At 38.9% G+C, this 19,410-nt stretch overlaps 1 long non-coding RNA gene across 1 annotated transcript in view; it reads right to left on the reverse strand.

Moving 5' to 3' along the window:
* Positions 1 to 18,059, reverse strand: part of LOC129140392 (uncharacterized) — a 155,961-nt gene extending 137,902 nt beyond the window's left edge. The window contains exon 1 of the long non-coding RNA XR_008543590.2: positions 17,943 to 18,059. This is a non-coding gene — a long non-coding RNA (uncharacterized LOC129140392). The remainder of the gene's footprint in view (positions 1 to 17,942) is intronic.
* Between the last annotated feature and the right edge of the window lie 1,351 nt (positions 18,060 to 19,410).

A 19,410-nucleotide genomic window follows, 5' to 3' on the forward strand; every position in this document is an offset into this window, starting at 1 on the left:
CTCCGTCTCAAACAAACAAACAAAGAACAGATTGCTGGGTTCCAGTCCTAGAATCCTAGAATCTGTTAGATGGAGACTGAGAATTTGTATTTCTGAAACACTCTCAGTAATCCAGGCATCATCTTTTAAAACCATTGTTCTAAAGTTATGCTGTCCAACAAGGTAGCCACCAGCCACACATTGCTGCTGAATACCAGAAATGTGGCTGGTCTGAATTAAGATGTGCCATAAGTATCAAATATATACTGCATTTCTAAGACTTTGCACAAAACTAAATGCAATATACCATTTTAATAATTTTGATATGGTTACTTGTTGAAATAACATTTCTGATATTTTGAGTTTAGAATATATTGTTAAAATTAATCTCAGCTGTTTCTTTTTACTTTTTAATATGGCTATTAGAAACTTTAGAATTACATATATGGCTCATATTTCTACCACATAAGCACTGATACAGAGGATCACACACAGGCTAAGGGTGGAATATCAGCAATATAAAATTGAGGAGCAGAAATAGATTTGAAGTGTGAAATTAAATCTGATTACCTAAGTATTTATTGACTATTCCAAAATTCTAGGGAAACATATCTCAGAATCATGGCAGTGGGTAAGAACTGGGAAGAAGCTGATATAAAACAATTCAGAGGAAAGTGGGACTCAAGGAGACAAAAACCTGATAAACTTAATTCAGGCCAACAACATTTGGTAGAATCCAGTGTCTTGTAGAGAGTCAAAACCTAGTTTTGTTTGTCCAGTCTTACAGATGCTACCAGCATATGAGATAGAGCTCTAATTATACACTGAACTCTACTTTTATGTATACAATTTGTTTCATCAGGGAGATTGCCAACTTTGCAAGGGCAAGAACTAAATCTGTATTTTACATGATTTGGGGCACCTTGCATTGCATTAATCTATATTATATGAATAAGTATAATAAATGAATAAATTTATTTTAAATATTTTATACTCCCTTAAACCAAGGACAAAATCATGCCTAGATTTTGTGGGAATAACATCATAAGCAGTGCAACATTTTTTAAAGTGTTGTTGAACAAATTTTATGAGTAATCTTTAGCTCTAATAGTTTAGAGAGATGTGTATGCAATCTATCGTTGGATATTCACCTCAACAAAAAACTAATGCTTTAGAGACACTAAGGCCAGGCTTGGTGGCCCACACTTGAAGCCTAGCACTTTGGGAGGTGGGTGGATTGCTTGAGCCTAGGAGTTCAAGACCAGCCTGGGTAATATGGCAAAACCCAGCGAAACTCTTTCTCCACGGAAAAAAAAAAAAAATTGCCAGGTGTAGAGGCTGAGGTGGGAGGATCACCTGAGCCTGGGGAGGTCAAGGCTTCAGTGAACCATGATTGTGCCACTGCACTCCAGCCTGGGTGACAGAGTAAGACTCCATCTCAAAAAAAAAAAAAAGCAGACACTGAGAAATCTGTGAAACATTATCTTATTGAACACTTTATAGGGATATGGGCCTAATTTTCCTTATAATTCTGCCACTAGACATTCTCACTTGAGTTCCCACCTCTTCATACTATTGCACTGGGGATTAAGTTTCAATATGAATTTTGCAGGGGACACAAACATTTAAACTACAGCAACCGGTAACTGACAGACCCAAGAGGCAGTTTGGCCGGTACAGCAAGAAGATTGACGGAAGAAGGAGTGGAAGGGAGCAAAGCTCTGTGCAAGGACTGTGTTTCCAGCAACTACCTTGTAACTGTCCTTAAAGGTGCTTGAAAATGACTCGAATAACATGATTTTTTTGTTGTTGTTGTAAAGCCTATACAGTTACCTTTGTAGAAAAATAATTCAGCTCCTTTTATTACAGAACAGTCTAAAGTTATTCTGAAGGCAAATATTTAAAGTAAAAATATGATGTTTGCTGTAGCCCTAAATCATAAATAACAATTGTTCCCTCTTCTAAATTGATTTAGGAATCTCTATGATAAGGCTTTTGCTCTAGCTGAACTTTATCCCCCAAACTCCCGTTTGCCCTATAGACAGAGGAGGACTGAATTATTATTTTTGTTTGTTTGTTTTGAGCACTCTGTAGGGTTTTATGGCTTGGCTATGTGTAGGCATACAATGCAGCTGCACTCCTTTGGGAAGAACTCTGTAAGTAAAAGGCACTATTGGTTTTTTGTTTTGTTTTGTTTTATTATTCTGCATTGTTATTCCCCGAGCCTAAGCACGGAGTTTTCTCTGCTGATGCAGAACCAGAATGTACTGTTCCCACAAAGTCATTTAACAAAGATGTGCTTCAGTAGGAGGGTCAAGATACAACCCCTACCATATTCTTGAGTTGGAGAATCCAGCTCAGGATAAATCACTCTCTTTTAATTTCATAAATATTAATTCCATCAGGAGGAATTTATCCAAGTCAAAGTATGTTACTCCTGTAAGTGACAGGGCAGGGTTAGCTGCCTCAAATCCCGAGGGTCCTACCCCATCAAGGGATAGTGTTACATCTCATTGATGTAATTTTTTTTCTTTCTTGGATGTACAGTGAGTAGCTATGAGGAACCTATTCACTTAACATAATATTAGCATTCATTAAGATTTTTTTTTTGCTGTGTGTGATTAAAGCACCATTGAAACAAATGTAGTTCCTTAAATGAGGTGTGACTATGCCAGCCCCAAGAAAAATCCTAGGCATGGAAATGGAGGGGGGAAATTGTCAAGTCGACATGGAAAATCTCTCTCATTACTTTACTATAAGAATCTTAATTAGTCCCAAAGGTTTTACTCACTCATTGTAAAGCAAAATCAGGTAGATCAGACATGGAAATGTATGTCAATCAATCTCTGCTAGAGTCAGTCAGCTGTGGCCACCCTACTCACACATGGCTTGACCCCCTATATTTGCAGTTGTAAGTTGGTTAGGATTTTGCTCAATTCTAAGTTGTAAATATATAAGTGGAATTGTGCCGATAAATGAGCTTTTCTAATTGAGTTCATCCTTGTAAATTAATAAAAATTCCTGCCAATCAAACAAGTGCATGTTTGCAGGAATATTATCAGTAGGTAATGGAGATAATTAATACTTCATGACATCAAGGTCTGAAATTAAAATCAAATCTGAGACTTAACTGCAATTATTAAATCTGAGGAAAATTATCTTTCAGATGACAAGTGTCACAACCTTCAGCACCTGAATTAATAACAGGGAACAAGCCTCCAAAAACATAGTGCACACTTCTTTTTTCCTATGTTGCAATAATTACTATTTCATGACATCAAGGACGTATATCTGGCTCAAGATAATATTGCAGGTCAGTAAAGTATCATTGCAGCAAAACCCACAAATTTCAGGCAACTTACCTAGTAAGAAAATACAATTGAAAGAGTATGGAAGTGGGAGATAGGACCCAGGTTATAGTCCTGACTCTTAGAAGACCTGGGTTCTAACCCAGAATCCTGCAGGTATTTTTCTGCTTTTACCTTAGCCAAGCAAATCATTTCACCTAACTGAACCTTAGTTCTTTCATGATCTGAAACTAATTTTCGCTCTGATTACAAGCTTCATGTGAAGAATAGGAATTTTTTGGAGTAATTTGTTTTCATTTATTCATTCATTTTTCCAATATGTATTGAGTGTCAACCCTTATGTGGAGTCTTAGGAAAGCTGAGACTAGAAAAGAAAAGGTACAGTCACTGGTTTCAAAGGACCGCACAACTTGTTAAGTTGTGAAGTGTTCTGAGACAGGGCTAAGCTTGGGGGTGATGGGGGGCCTGTCTGATATGGCAGAGCTGTGGGTGTAGGTTGTTGTTAGGGAGACTTCCTGAAGACGGCAATGCTGGGAGAAAATCTCGGGGGGCAGGCGTCTTTTTACAGATGAATGAACATTCAAGGGAAAAAGTTAGCAGTTCATAAACCATTTGTTTCTACTGTAACTAGATTGGAGTGGTTGATTCCCAGGGAATAGTTACTAATATGTGACTATCATAGGTACATGATAAAAACAAAACGCTATTTCCCAAACCACAGCTCATTGTGAAAGTGGAGTAGTGTGGCATATAAGAAAGAAAAAAAAATGTAACTTGCCTGAAGATACCTAACTAGAAAGTGGTAGAGCCAAGACTTGAGCCATTTAGCTTAATCGGTATAGGTACAACCTCAATTTAATTTAGTTATTTATGTATTTATTTATTTATAATTTTTTTTTATTATCCAGGGATTGCTGAGATTAGGCCAGCAAGGGCCATTTCTCATAGGGTCAGGACCCCACTAGACTTGAATGAGGACAGATTACAGACCCAGAGAGGAAGTCCAACACTCAGCAGGCAATGGACTCATGGAGACAAGGCCAGTTTGCAGGGGTGAGGGGAGAAAGGTCATGTCAGGAGCCTGCTGGATCCCAGACTGAAGCCTGAAGGATAATCGCATACCCTACCTTGAAGTCTCTATGTTCGCTTGGACTGTGGCATCCCTCATCAGGAAGGATGCAGGGAACTTTTAGGACCCTTCTTCAGCACCAAGGACAGTATCTGTCCTATGGAATGTGCTATACACACTCAAATATATTAAACATCACCCCTAAGAACAATGATATTTCCCATTTTCTTAGTTTGTTCCTGCTGCTGTAACAAAATATCTTAGACTGGGCAATTTATGAATAATGGAAATATATTTCTCACAGTTCTGGGGGCTTGGAAGTCTAAGAACAAGGTGCCAACAGAGGGGAAATGGAAGGGCAAATAGGGACTAGCTAGTTCCCTGGAGCTCTTTTATAAGGACACTAATTCCATTCATGAAGGCTCCTCCCCCATGATTTAATCACCTGGTGAAGTCCCCACCTCTTAATAACACTGCATTGGAAATTAAACTTCAACATAGATTTTGATCATAGCATTCAGGCCCTGCGGGACAGTTTCCCCTGCCCCAGGTTCCACTTGGTGCTCATATGTATGTACATTCTCCTCTCATTTCAGATATGACTTATGGGGAACAGCTGGAAAAGACAAGATTCAAGCTCCATGCAGACACAGCCTGTGCCCTTTCTCCCAGCACACACTACTATCTCACTCTCTTGCCTGATTAGATCCTCTATATGTAACTCTCTAGCCGAGAGACACATGAGATGTTCAAATCATGTTAGGGTAAAAAGTGTTCAGGTAAACAATTTCTTTTAACCTTACCTATCAGAGCTTGCCATTGGCTATATCATTTCTTCTGATCCTGTCAGATGCCAGAAGTCTAACTTGGGACAGACAGTGCTCTGGAAGGGATAGTTTCTACAAAGGTAGTACAATCATTTGACTAAACACAAGGGTTTGTCAGAAAGACCCAGGATTGAGTCCCATCTCAGCTTCTTCATAAATTAATGACCTCATGTAAGATAATTTTATCTCTTCAAGACTCAGTTGCTTCAACTTTATAATGTAACATTATAAGCATCTAACACATAAGGTTGCTATGTGGGTTAAATGTGATTGTGCACATTAAATGCTTAGAAATACCTTGGTAAAAATAATTGCTTCATAAATCTGTCATCATTAATTATTGCCTTTGTAGTATATTGTACCCAACTCTCAGAAAACAAGTGTGCTAAGTCCTAGCATGTAACCTTGAAAACCAGAGGCAAAGCTGTGGAATATCATGATTTGTTGGTCCATTTGGCCTGCTGTTACAAAATGCCATAAACTGGGTAGCTTATACACAAAAAATATTACTTCTCACAGTTCTGGAATATGGAAAATCCAAGATCAGGGTGCCAGCAGATTTTGTTTCTAGGGAGGGCCGTTTTTCTGGTTCATAGACACCATCTTCTGTGTGTCCTCACAAGATGGAAGAGACAAGGATACTCTTTGGAGACTCTTTCATAAAAGCAGCAATCTCATTCATCAAGGCTCTGTTCTCATGACTTAATCATACAAAGGCCCCACCTCCTAATGCCATCATCTTAGGGTTTAGGATTCTAACGTACAATTTTTTTGGGGGGAAGGGTATAAACATTCAGATCATTTTCCATGAGAATGTCAGAAATAGTGTGAGGTTGGCATGAGAGAGACTTGAGTTGGAGGTGTATGTTAGGCCATTCTTGCATTGCTATAAAGAAATACCTGGTTGAGGGCAGCAGCTCATGGTTGTAGTCCCAGCACTTTGGGAGGCTGTGGCAGGTGGATCACTTGAGCTCAGGAGTTCAAGACCAGTCTGGGCAACAAAGTGAGACCCTGTCTCTAGAAAAAATACAAAACTTAGCTGGCCATGGTGGTGTGCTCCTGTAGTCCCCAGCTACTCAGGAGTCTGAGGTAGGAGGACGACTTGAGCCTGGGAGGCAGATGATTCAGTGAGCCAAGACTGTGCCACTATACTCCAGCCTGGGTGACAGAGCCAAACCCTGTCTCAAAAAAAAAAAAAAAAAAAAAAAAAAAAAGAAAAGAAAAAAAAAAAAACGAAAATACCTGAGACTGGGTAATTTATAAAGAAAATAGGTTTACTCGGCTCACAGCAGAAGGGGAAGCAGAAGCAGGCACATCACTTGGTGAAAGCAGGAACAAGGCAGGGGAGAAGGGGGCGTGTCATACACTTTTAAATAACCAAATCTCGTGAGACCTCACTATCACAAACACAGAAACAAGTTATGAGGGATCCACCCCATGACAAAAACACCTCCCACCATGCTCCACCTCCAGCATTGGGGATTATAATTCAATATGAGATGTGGGCAGGGACAAATATCCAAACTACATCAGCTGCTTACCCCACAGTTAGCCACTTCTGCTTACTGAAAAGTGGCTGTTTCCACAGACACTATAAAAGCATTAGGACCAATGCTAAAACCCGAGTCTCATGAAATCCCTGCAGGAGAGAAGATTTGGAATTTACTTGTAAAGAGGCAAATATATGCTGCAGTTGAAAGTAGCTAAATTTCCAGACCATATCTAGTCTCCTGAGAATTTGGCATGTATTATGATATCTAGAGAAACTATTTTTTGAGTAACCCTCCAATCACCAAAATTTCATTGGACCCTGTGTAAACTTTGGAAGGCCTAGTAGGTCGTATATCCAATTTGTCCGCTCCAGAGAGAGGGCTCTGAAGACGGCTGCCTCTCCTTGGAACAATGTTTATCTCCCGTCTTATCCTCCAAGAGAAGGCATATGTTTCTGCGATGTGTTGATTGCAGCAAGGTGCAGCTTAGAGGGGAATGTGGATGTACTTGTGTTTGCCAGGAAATTAAATAAGAGCAATGATACATAGCCAATGTGCACCCATAAATTAAAAAAAAAAAATTCCACTGTGGCACAGGGACAGAAGTAGCTGATATATTGGAAGGGAAAGGCACTGATTCTTGTGCAAAATGAGAGAAATAAAATTTTCCTGCATTATCTTGTCCCTTTCTTAATTGCCTACCAGGATACCTTCATCAACTAGCTTCCCTAGGCCCACACTTTCTACTTGCTTGCATTTGGATACAAAACTGGCTGTGTTTTAAGCATAAAACACAGTGCTTGTGCTATCACACCGGACACAGGAAATGGATAAAAGTCTTTACTTGTCAGTTTCTAGATACAATGCACTTCACTTTTCAAAGCTGGAAAATAGGCTACAAACACCAACCAAGGTACAATAAATGTGGGGATCAGCAGCATCCACAGGAGATATATGTGCTGCTTAGCAGCCTCATGCTACTCCCTAGGGGATTTGCGCAGCTTTGGGGTGGGTGATAGGAAGGAAGGTTGGCTGGCCACCCAGATATTACCATCTTAGCAGCAGGCTCAGTCCCCAGATGCCAGACTTAGAATCAGTTGCTAAGAGAAGAGCTGACTCCAGCTCCTTTAAACCTTAAAGGTCTGAGAGGAAGGCAGTTCGGGAGAATGTGAAATAATCAGTGAGTGAGACACTTGATGGAGAAAAGAAGATGAAGGCCACACAAAGAAGGCACACATGAAGACCATAACATCTCCTCCAGACACAAAATATAGAAGTTGATAATGGTCCCAAACCAGTGTGCCAAGAGGAAGAAGAATGATAATTGACTTTAAATCCAATGATTCCCAAAGTGGCAGAAGGAGCACTTCCTTCTGCATGTGCTTTAAAAGGCCCTATTCCTTCTCCTGCCAGCCTGCTTCACCATGAAAATGGTGTGCAGTAAGAACTTGGCATGTAGGACCAGAAACATATGGACTTGATTCCTAGTTCTGATACGTACTGTGTAATTTTTGGCAAATTATTAAACTTCACTTAGCCTCAGTTTTTTAATCTGTAATTTGGGAATAATAATAACAACATCAACCTCCCATAGTTATTGCAATGATTGAATTTGATATTGAATGTTAACAACTTAGTATAGTGCCTGCCATATATTAAGCATCCAATAAGTGTTAAGCACCATTATCAGCTTTTACTGACATTGCACAGAAGCAGCTGTGTATCCATAGCATTGCAGGAGACTTTGTTTAATAGTTTAGCTTTCAAGGTCAAGGAAAAGTCAGTAACTTTACTCAAAACCATATAACTAGTCAAAATTTTTAAAGCTTTTACAAAGAATTTTTTTTAAAAGATCATCTTTCATCATTATTTCATAGTTTTTAGTATATAGATTCTTCACATATTTTGTTAGATTTATACCTACTTTATTTTTTGGTGCAACTATAAGTGGTATTTTTAAATGAATTCCATTTGCTTGTTGCTCATATATAAAAATAAAATGGATTGTTTTATGTTATGATGTAATCTTGCCAGACTCATATATTAGTTCAAGTAGATACTTTTGTGGACTATTTGGATTTTTATCTGAAGACAGTTATATCTTCTGTGGATATTTGTATGTCTTTTACTTATTTTTCTTTATTGATTGCACTGGCTAGGTCTTCCAGTAAAATGTTGAATAGGATTAGTGACAGAGAAAATCTTTTCTTTGATTCTGGCATTAGGGGATGAAGCACTTATTCTTTCATATTATGCAGAATGTTAGCTATGGATTTTGGGTACTTTATCTAAATCAGTTCATAGAATTCCCTTTCTTTTTTAAAAATTTCAACTTTTATTTTAGATGCCTTGGGTACATGTGCAGATTTGTTACTTGAAAACATTGCATTACTGGGTGCGTTCTCAAAAGAATTTCCCTTCTGTTTACAGTATTCTTAATTTTTTGTCCTGAATGAATGTTTAACTTTTTAAAATTTTTTTGTATCTATTGAGATGATTATATGATTTTTATTTTTGTTAATATAAATTATATTGATGGATTCTCAGAAGATAATTTTTATATAAAAATGATGGAGACATAATTTTGGTGGGATGATTTTTTTCAAGGATAGACATTCTGATTTAGAGAACTTTAGTAGAGAAATTAGGGAATGGTTGTTTCATCAATGGTGAATTTAATCAATGGACATCTCTTGTAGTTCCATGCCTGTTTCTGAGCTCAGAGAGAACTTTTAGATTTGTTTAGAGTATTCCATGAGAAACTGCCCCCTTCCATTACTTTTTAAAATAAACTTATTTCAATGTAGGTTATTTTTATTTTCTAATTTGGAAATCAAGCATGATGTAATCCCCCTCAAAGGTGTAACAGTGCTCTAATCAGCCATAGGGAGAAGAGCCTTACAGAGACCAGCCTGTTCCATCATAGATGGTGACTGGGTAAGCTGCAGGGATGGAGGGGCCAGCATGATCAAGGCACAGAAATCATCACATAATTTGCTTGAAAGATCCCGAAACAGAGAAAGTGGAGGGGAGAAAAGATGGATAAAATGAGTTCATACCCAGATATTGCTTTCAGAACGTTCCAGCCTTCGGTGAAAATGTAATGTGTAGGAGCTTCCACGTGTGCATTAGTAAAAGACTGATTTGTGTGGTCTTCATTTTTACAAAGGAATGTACTTTTTGTTCCATAAAACAGTAATTGTTTCTGCCTAAGTGACTTCTACATTTAAGTTATACATTTATTTCAAGTTTCACTTATGTTCGGTGTTAATATGTCCTTCTAGTGCTATTAATCTTGGTTCTTTTGCTACTGTTCATTTCATCTCACATTCCTGTAGCCATAGCTTCCCCATGAAATGAGGTTTTTTTTAAAAAAATAAATTGTTTTAGAAAACAAAAATAAGCTCAACTTCTTTCCCCATTTAATTTTCTCCCCTGCAGTCTGGTGGCAAAAGAAACACTCCCAGCCCGGTCTCTAGCAGACAGCCTGCTTCTCATGTTCCATATGAAGGAAGCCATGTATTAAATTGGGATGAGCCCTTGCATTTCATCACAGAAAGTGAGTGTTGGCTTGAAATGGAGGATCGGCTCATGTGGGTATGAGATGGTGGTTGGGATCATAAACTGCTGCTCCTGGGCAAAGGACCGAATTATTAAAACTGTTGTTTATGGTCCTTATCATTTACAAACAGGTGAACACAGAGAAAGGACTTTCAATTTCCCTAAATTAATTTTCAGCGGAGGGTTCTCTTGTGTTAAAAAGATAAGAAACTTGTTTGGAATTATAGTACAAGAAGTTTACAGCTGTCGAAAGGACCTGCAAGTCTAAGGTTATCTAGCAAATATGGATAAAATGGCATTTGCCAGAATAACTGTTCCTCTTTATAACACATTTGAGAAATTGAAATGACTTAGAGGAAAATAATGCCTTAATTCCTGATCCCATCCTGTGAACAATTAACTGGGTAAATTCAGTGAGGGCTGTTCTCAGGTGTTAATTGTTGGGAAAAGAGGTAGTCAGGATATTGATGCACTGGTAAGCCCAAACTGAGTGCCATTATTGTTGCTTAACATTAAGAAGCCCTTCCCCAAAGCCGGTATTACTAAGGGCTTCTGAGCATTTCAATGTGAAGAGGTACCAGCTTGTGCCCTCTGTCCTGACTGATACTACCACCTACTTCACCCCTAAGCCTCTCTATCCATGCATACTCACTTCCATATGACCCCATTTATACACCTCTTCCAACAACCCTTTATATACATTCACCAACATACATGCATACTTACCTCTTGTAAGTATATAATAACAATACATACTTACCTCTTGTAAGTATATAATAATAACAATAGTAAATAGCATAATATTAGTAACTTGTATTTATTGGGTGCTTACAATGTGCAAGCAACTTCCCAAGCATTTTATATTACATTAGCCCACTTGTACCTCAAAAAATCTTATTTAATAGGTATAATTACAATAACTCCATCTATTCTACCAGTGAGAAAGTTGAATTTTCCAGGTTGGATAACTCTCAAATTCCCAGCAATAGCAGAGCAAGGACTCCAAAGTATAATATCTCTGATCCCAAAGTCCATGCATTTAACCATTCCATATTACCTGATACATCAACCAATTCAACAGCTATTTATTGATTAACAGTGTGCCAAGCACCATGCTATTTGACTTCTCAACTATCTGTACTTATAATCATACACACATTCCTCAAACCCCTTCAGACACAGCCATGTATATTTGTAAATAGAAATTTAGTTCCACTTGTATACTATGAGTAACATTGGAGCAGGCTCCCTCTGAGAGTTAGCTCTTGGTTCTTGTCTTTCAATATTTAAGGTAGTGTGCATTTGTTCATTCTTCCATTTATTCATCAATTGTGCCATGAAAAATTATTCCAAGACAAACTCAAGTCTCACCTCAGCATTGGGCTTCTCCTTAGTATCCAAACCTACAGAAATTTCTCCCACATTTGGCACTTTGCTGTTTCACTTAGCAATCACCAGTTTGAGCCATATGTCTTTTTGCTCACGCTAAGTTGTAACATTTTATAGAATATATTTTAATATCCTGCTTGAGTATAAAACTAGATACTCAGTTTAAGCTTGGCAATTTTTTCTTAAACAATCAGACGATTAAATAAGTAACCTAAAGATTAACTTAAAACCACAATGATGACAACTGCAAATAAAAAACAGCAATAATTTTTTTAAAAATATCTGAAAACTTTTGGACTCATATATCAAAACCAAAAGAATAATTCCAACAAAAGCATAAGAAATCATAAAGGGTTCAGGGGAGAGTAAAGTCAATAATTCTACTTTTATATTAGAAAAAAATCTCCTCTAACTGGAGGCTGCAGCTGGGGCTGAGAAGAAAAGCCACTTAGTCCTTGTTACATGAAGTGAAGTGAAACAGCTATGCTTCATATCAGCCACCTTCTCTGGGCTCCTGGAAGGCCAGAATTGGGCCCAGAGATGACAATTAATTCTTTAAAGAGCAGGAGCCCTCACAACACTCTGGGGATAGGTCTGTCTGGATGATATGTCCAGGATCCTTTTGTGCAGGACATAGGATTAACATTCATTAAATAACTTTCGACTATTTTACTCTCATTATGTATAGCAAGGGCTTAGGTTAGCAGGGATTAAAGAAAGAATTATTCTAAAGCAAGAAGCTTTAGCCTCGGAGCATAAAAATAGAGAGAAACTGGTTAAAAAAACAATGTAGGATTAGATTATGAACTTGTTCACTGAACAGTTACATGGCAATTTGCTAAGGTAATTATTACCATTAATTCGAGAGCCAATAATTATCATAGCAGTTCTACCATTTCATCTCTCATTTATTCTGAAGTCCTGGAAGTGTGTTTTAGGGTTTGTTTTTGTTTTTTTTTTCCAGATACCCGGTTTGCTTGGCTGATCTAAGAGCTTCTGTCCTAATAAGTTTTACAATCTTAGGCATTTTTTTGGTGGGAACTGAATACATCTCAGAGAGCCTTCTTACGTTAGTGAAATAATGCAATAAGAATCAAGAGGTAATTTATCTTGGTCACCCTTCCTTCTACAGAGCACTCCAGCCTGGAGGTTAATAGAAAAGGAGGCTGTGGCTGCCATCTTGAATCTCATTCTGTTTCAATTTTCTGTCACAAACACCATGCTTTTTCTAGCCAAGAGGGGTGAACGGTAGCATATAACTCTCCCCTTGATGCCTTTCCCTGAGGCCCTTCAGTCTTTGGAGTGCAGGACTTAGTGCTAGTTTGATTGAACTGCTGTGCTTGGCTTCTTCTCTGAAAAGAAAAGATATATAGTCCCTCTGGTGACTTGTGGCAACAGATTTCAAACTCAGCTGGATTTAACTCTGTGAATTAAAAATAGTGCTTGAGATTGGGAGCCCAGTGTAAAGAGCAACTTTAGTTACTGGCACATAAGTCAGCACTATCTAAAGTGTGCACAAAAGTTCTGGTTTCTCTTCTGCTTGGCCACTACAAATGTGCATTGCTCAATTATTTCTTTTAGACTATAATAATGGCTGGTTTGGGCATGGATACCACATTGTATCTTGGTGGAGTATCTAACAAATCTATACTCATGACCCTAAGATGCCAGTATCTGTAGTTCAGAGAAGATATTAGTTTCATAGTCTTGAAAAAAATAGTTACTGGCACTAAGACATGTGTCCTAGGATAGGTCAGGATGGGCTGATTTAAATCCAAATAACCTAATTGCATTGATAATGGAAGAAGAGCTAAAATCTAAGGCTTATAAAATGTGGAACTACAGAATACCATAAAAATCATCTAATGCAACTACTTGCATATAAAGATGAAGAAACTCAGACTGAGAGGGTTAAGTGACTCTTCAATTGCTCAGCTAATTGGGGGAAAGATGAAGCCAATATTCAAAAGTTTTCAGATCTTCCATGTTCAAAGTATTTTTCCCTCTGCTACACAACACTGTCTCAAAGCACTTGGTAAGCCCTGAAGCCTATTCCCTATTTATACTGCACAGGAGAAGAATGAGGTAGATAGGGCTTCGTAAAGCCCTTTGAAAACAGGATGCTAGACTGGACCAAAAATGACAAATAGCAGACAAACAGCACATATTTCTTCCTGTATTTAGTCTGGAAATCCAGATTTTCCCGAGCTTATGCTTGGGCTAGGCTAGGGATAGAACCAGCTAGCTATTGATAGGCATCAGGACCCAAAGTTTCTATAGGTCTGAATATGAGGCAGGTAAACAGAGAAAATCTCCCAATAAACAAAGACAAAAGAAGGCTATCCAGGAAACAGGGAGAACAAATGTCAGAGAATAGACTTATTGATCTGCATAGGGATTTCTGTTAGCTGATCTCTGATAGGAGGTGTTGGGCTTTTAATTCATTATTGCCCTTTTCTGCCCAGGACTGAAAGACCAGCAAGGAGGACACTGCAAGGCAGAGCCTTAACCCGACATATATTATTTTTTTCTCTAGCTAGTTCACGGCAATGGAATCTAACCACTTATTAAATCTCCTAATGTCTGCCACACACTGTGCTTGGTGACAGGTATACAGAAATGAATGGACCACATTCCCTGCCTGTAAAGCAGAGACAGACATGTAAGCAGAAAACTTCAGAGCAATGTAGAACCATGATAGAAGTAGGATGCCATTCTGAAGAATCAGCTCACAGGGACTCAGTGTGGGAGACCAGATATCTCATTCCTGACTGCAACTGAAGCTACCAGGTAAGGGAATGGAGTGTTCCCAGAGTTTTAAGTAGGAAGAACCTGTGTTCAGTGATAAGTGAATATAACTGAGGAGATAGGGCTATTGTTACAGAAGGTCAAGCGGTCTTTCCTTCATAGACACAAGCAGTAGAATGAGAGTTCATTGGTCATGGCCATCTCCTACTCTGAGTTTAGTTTATGCTCCAGTAACTAGATCTGGAGCTAGCAGGCTTCTGTCACTGAAACAAATCAACAGCTATTGTAAAAGCTAAGGAGACAAGGCATAGAATGCTGAGGTCCTCCTCCTCCACAGGGGAACAAAAATAAGAAAGGGACCCTGGTATGCTGGAAGCAGTATATCTGTCAGTCATAAATGGACATCAAACAGATTTGCTTCATTGTTTGTGTTTTTAATCTATGTTTAAAAATAGGCTTGGTGCCTGCAAAGGAAGACAGCTCAGTTTTATGGACACTTGCTTCTATTATGAGCTGTTACTCTGCTTTCATCTGGGCCCTCTCTCAGCCAGTTCTTCTCCATGTCTTGCAGGTGGTATCCCCTAGGCTCTGTATGATGAGTTATTATGAGTTATGATCCTTCATGGGTGGAGCTTTTAAAGATGATCAGTAGAACCTAATTCTGCTTTTTGAACCTGGGCAAATGAATTTCGTTGGACCTTAGTTCCTTCCTATGAGATCACCTGAGGACATGGCAGATGGAGAGATCCCTTCCAAGGAAGCTGAAAAGAAACACTGATTCAAAGACAGCATCTAATTTTATGATGACAAGGAATCAGCCTAACATCAGTGCAGCATGAGAGGGGGAAGGAAGAGAAAAGAAGTAGCAAACATGCCATGCATCCTGAAGCTTCTCGTATATTCAGGCACAGTCAAGCAGGAAAAATGAAGAAGCTGAATGCCTCCTCACGGGCCTTGGGCGCCATAGAGAGCATGAAAGCATCATCATTATCCTGCTCTTCCTTGATAAAGATATGTCTCCAAAACAGAAGAGATAACTGAGCCTGGAAGCACAGCCTCTCCCCTGCTCAGGGAGTTCTATGTCTCAGAATGCACCTTGTTGATAAATGTCTGCTTTCTTGATATTCTGAGTCTACACAATTACTGGCCTGGCATTGCAGGGAGTCTGGCTGCCCGGCTAGACCCAAAATGACTAAGAAACAGAGATCATTTAAAGCTGTTTTTCTCGAACAAAACCCCTCTGGTGATATCCACATTCTGGAGTCACAGTGCAGGCTCAAGGATACTGACATGGCTCTTGTACCTATTTCCTGGTACCTTGCACAGATACAAAAGACCTTTAACCTAATGCAAGCCCAGAGACATGGAATGCACCGATAGGCAAGTGCTGATGGAATAATCTTTGGAAAGCTTAGTGCCTTTGCCACTGGTTTACTTAGTGTCCTTCCCAAGAAATGTGACCTGTGTGGCTGCTAGTTTTTATGTGATGATAGCCCTGCATGCCTTAATACAATAGAAGATCCATATGTCAAAAACCAACTCAGCATTTTTCTCCTTGTTGGTGTGCTGCTTCCTTCCATCCTTATTACACTCATTCTCCCAACATATGCTTTTTCAGCTGTCCTCCATTATAGCCCTCTGCTCCCTTCTACCCACCTTCTGTTCCCGCCGTTCTCTGATGCACACCACCATCTTCTATCTCCTTTCATATAGAATCTTTAGCTAATCTTAGCCTTCCCAGAACTATTCCTCTTTGACATCTTCATTGCTACTACCAGCTGAATGTGATTTCTTTTACTCTCTATACTGGAATTCTAGTGCTGGAGATTGTACCCTTTCCAGTTCCAGGTTCAGTGAAATCACTCTGGTAGCTTGAGATCAGCCATGGTGGTGAAAGTGTAGTATTTACACCATGGACATTGCAAAGACTACAAATCAGAGCTGCTCCTGACCTCCACCCCCGGCCAGTTTTATGAAGAACAATGTTACAGGAAATTATATACAGGTGGCACTCGATACATTTTTACTGAATGAAACTTCACATGCTGAAGGTATTTCTTTTGTGGTCTCCACTAGACAAGATTTGATTTGTTGTTTGTTTGATTTTGAAGAAGAAAATATTTAGCAATTGTAGGCAAAATAATTTAATAGAATAAAAAGATCAAGAGTGAACCCTAGGGCTAGGAGCTGTGGCTCATGCCTCCAGCACTTTGGGAGGCCAAGGCAGAAGGATCTCTTGAGCCCATGAGTTCAAAACAAGCCTGAGCAACATAGTGAGACCCTATCTGCACACACACACACACAAAATGCTGAGCATGGTGGCAAGCACCTATGGCCCCAGCCACATGGGAGGCTAAGGTGGGAGGATCACTTGAGCCCAGGAAGTCAAGGCTGCAGTGAGCTGTGATCATGCCACTGCACTCCAGCCTGGATGACACAGTGAGATTCTGTTTCAACAACTACAACAACAAAAGAGTGAGCCTTAATGTAAACTATGGTCCCTGAGTCATAATGATGTGCCAATGCAAGTTCTGCAGTTGTAACAAATGGTGTACACCCTGGTGGAGAATGTCAAAAAACATTTTTTCAGTTATTTCCATTTCAGAAAAAAAGTAATGATGAAGAGCATATTTTATACGAATGTTGCTTTGTATACAAACAAAACACACAAATTTCAACAGGAACCAAAACACCATTGCCTTCTGCAAAGCCAGCAGGCCTCCTGTTTCCCTCCAGCAGATAGGCTTGCCTGTCTTGCCAAGAACAGATTTCTGAACACAATTGCTAAAGTCACAAAATAACTGGGGCTTTTAATCTTTTCATTTTTTCCAGAATGAGAATAGCCTTAAAAGAAATTTTTGATCCAAGATAACTATTTTCTTGGACCGTAATCTTATCCCTCATGCCACACAGCTATGAACTTCTTTTTGATGAAAAAAAGGCTCCAGAGTCAGGGAATGGTTTGGAGCAAATCTGGGAGACCGAGAATGTGTGGCTAAAAAATAGTCATGATTCTTGAGATCCTTAGAGTGTGAAAGGAGTAGTCATGTGATCATTAACTTTTGGTTCTAAATACCCGCCAGCCTCTTATTTATGAAGAGAGGCATATTAGAAAGTATTCATGCATGCAAACACACAAACAAAATCTGGCTCATTTAAGTAGCAAAAGGTATGAGACAACACATAAGCAAAAGTCTGGAGAACCAGACTCAGAAAACAAGCAAGAATCAAGCAAAACAAGGTGACAGTGAACAGCTTAGGTCATGCCCCTGATAACTCATTTGTTAGAATCTCAACACTCCTACTGTCCTGTGGCTAATTCCTTAACTGCATTTGGATATTTCCATTGCTTCTTCCAGTCCTGGGCAGGAGCATTAACTTACCTGATGCCAGACCAGACCACACGTTTTCCTGTGTTGGCTGACTGATGGGCCTTTTTAGCCTTCTTTAATAAGAAGGAGTCACTGCCTCCCACAAGAATTCCACTTTATGGAATGTATTAGTCTGCTCAGGCTATCATAAGAAAATACTATTAACTAGGTACTTAAAGAACAAAAATTTATTTTCTCACCGTTTTGGAGAGTAGAAGTTCATGATCCAGGTGGTAGCAAATTCAGTTTCTGGTGAAGGTCTCCTCCCAGCTTGTAAATGACAGCTTTCTCCCTGTGTCAGCACAAGACCTTTCCTTGGTGCCTATGTGTGGAGGATATAGAGAGTGAATTCTCTGAGGTCTGTTCTTATAATGGCATTAATCTCATGAGATCAGGGTCCTGACCTTATGGCTTTATTTAACCTTGATTACTTTCTTAGAGGCCCCATCTCCAAATATTAATCACATGGGAGGTTAGGGCTTTAGCATATACATTTAGGGAAATGAAAATATTCTGTCCATAATAGGGAATGACTTCAAATAAGGAGGGTGTTCAAATCCCATGGAGCGAAAACAAAAATGAGAAATACACATGTAAATGCAAAAAGAAAGCAGATAGGGAGAAATAAAACAAGACAACTCTTGCTCTGCCATGCATTTGTCTTTCCAGGTAAAAAGAAACCCCGAAAATCATCCAAAGTTCAAAATTGCCATTGAGGTAGATTTTAAAGATAGCTAAACATCAAAAAACTACTGACTTTACTTTATAATTTTTTTTCCACTCACCCATATCTATTAGGTCAGGTAAAGTGGCCCAAGATCTGTTTTCAAAGTGGAAAAATATCTATATTTGCAACAAAATATTCCTGATTTTATCCTAACAAAACCAAACCAAAACTAAACCAACCCATGATTTGCTTATGCATGAAAACGACGTGGAATTCCACATTGATTTTCCCATTATATCATCAAAAGATGATGACTCTCATTTCAGAGTCGTAAAAAGTCATTTTGATATTCAAAAATCCACTACAGCCATTCTGTTAGTTGCTTGCCCCATATTCTTTCATATCTTTTGTCCTTTGTAACAGAAAACTTTTGCTTCTGATATCTATCTGTGTTTCACATGCCATGTACCTCAGGTGCACAGGCCTGAGTGGTCTATGTTAATCATGGTCATCTCATTCCCCTCACCAGGGATGTGCTTGGAATGAGCATATGGCATGACTCTCGTCAATGAAATTTGAAGTTAAGACTCCAAAGGCCTTCTTGGAAGATACAGAAAGAGTTCCATCCTCCCACTGGATATTATTACAATCAGATGAGACGCTTTTGTACCTATGTCCCCAATGTTATTCAAACCAGATATGATACTTGAAATTACAGCAGTCACAATACTACCCAAAACTGAGGTCAGAACTTGGGAAAATTACCAGGTAACACAGAGATTCAGAGCCAAGTCCATGACCCGCTATGTACAGAGTCTACTACTATGTCTGGATTTCTTGTTATTTGAGGCCACACTTTTCCCTGTTATGAAAGCCAATTTTCACTGGGATTTTATATTATTTTCTGTGAATGGATCCTGATAAAGCCACTTGAGAAAAAGTATATATTGGAGAAACTGAAAGGCCACTCTATTCACAGCTTACATTACAGGTAAAAGCAT

This window comes from Pan troglodytes, chromosome 12, assembly GCF_028858775.2.
Source record: "Pan troglodytes isolate AG18354 chromosome 12, NHGRI_mPanTro3-v2.0_pri, whole genome shotgun sequence".
Classification (NCBI taxonomy): Eukaryota; Metazoa; Chordata; class Mammalia; order Primates; family Hominidae; genus Pan; species Pan troglodytes.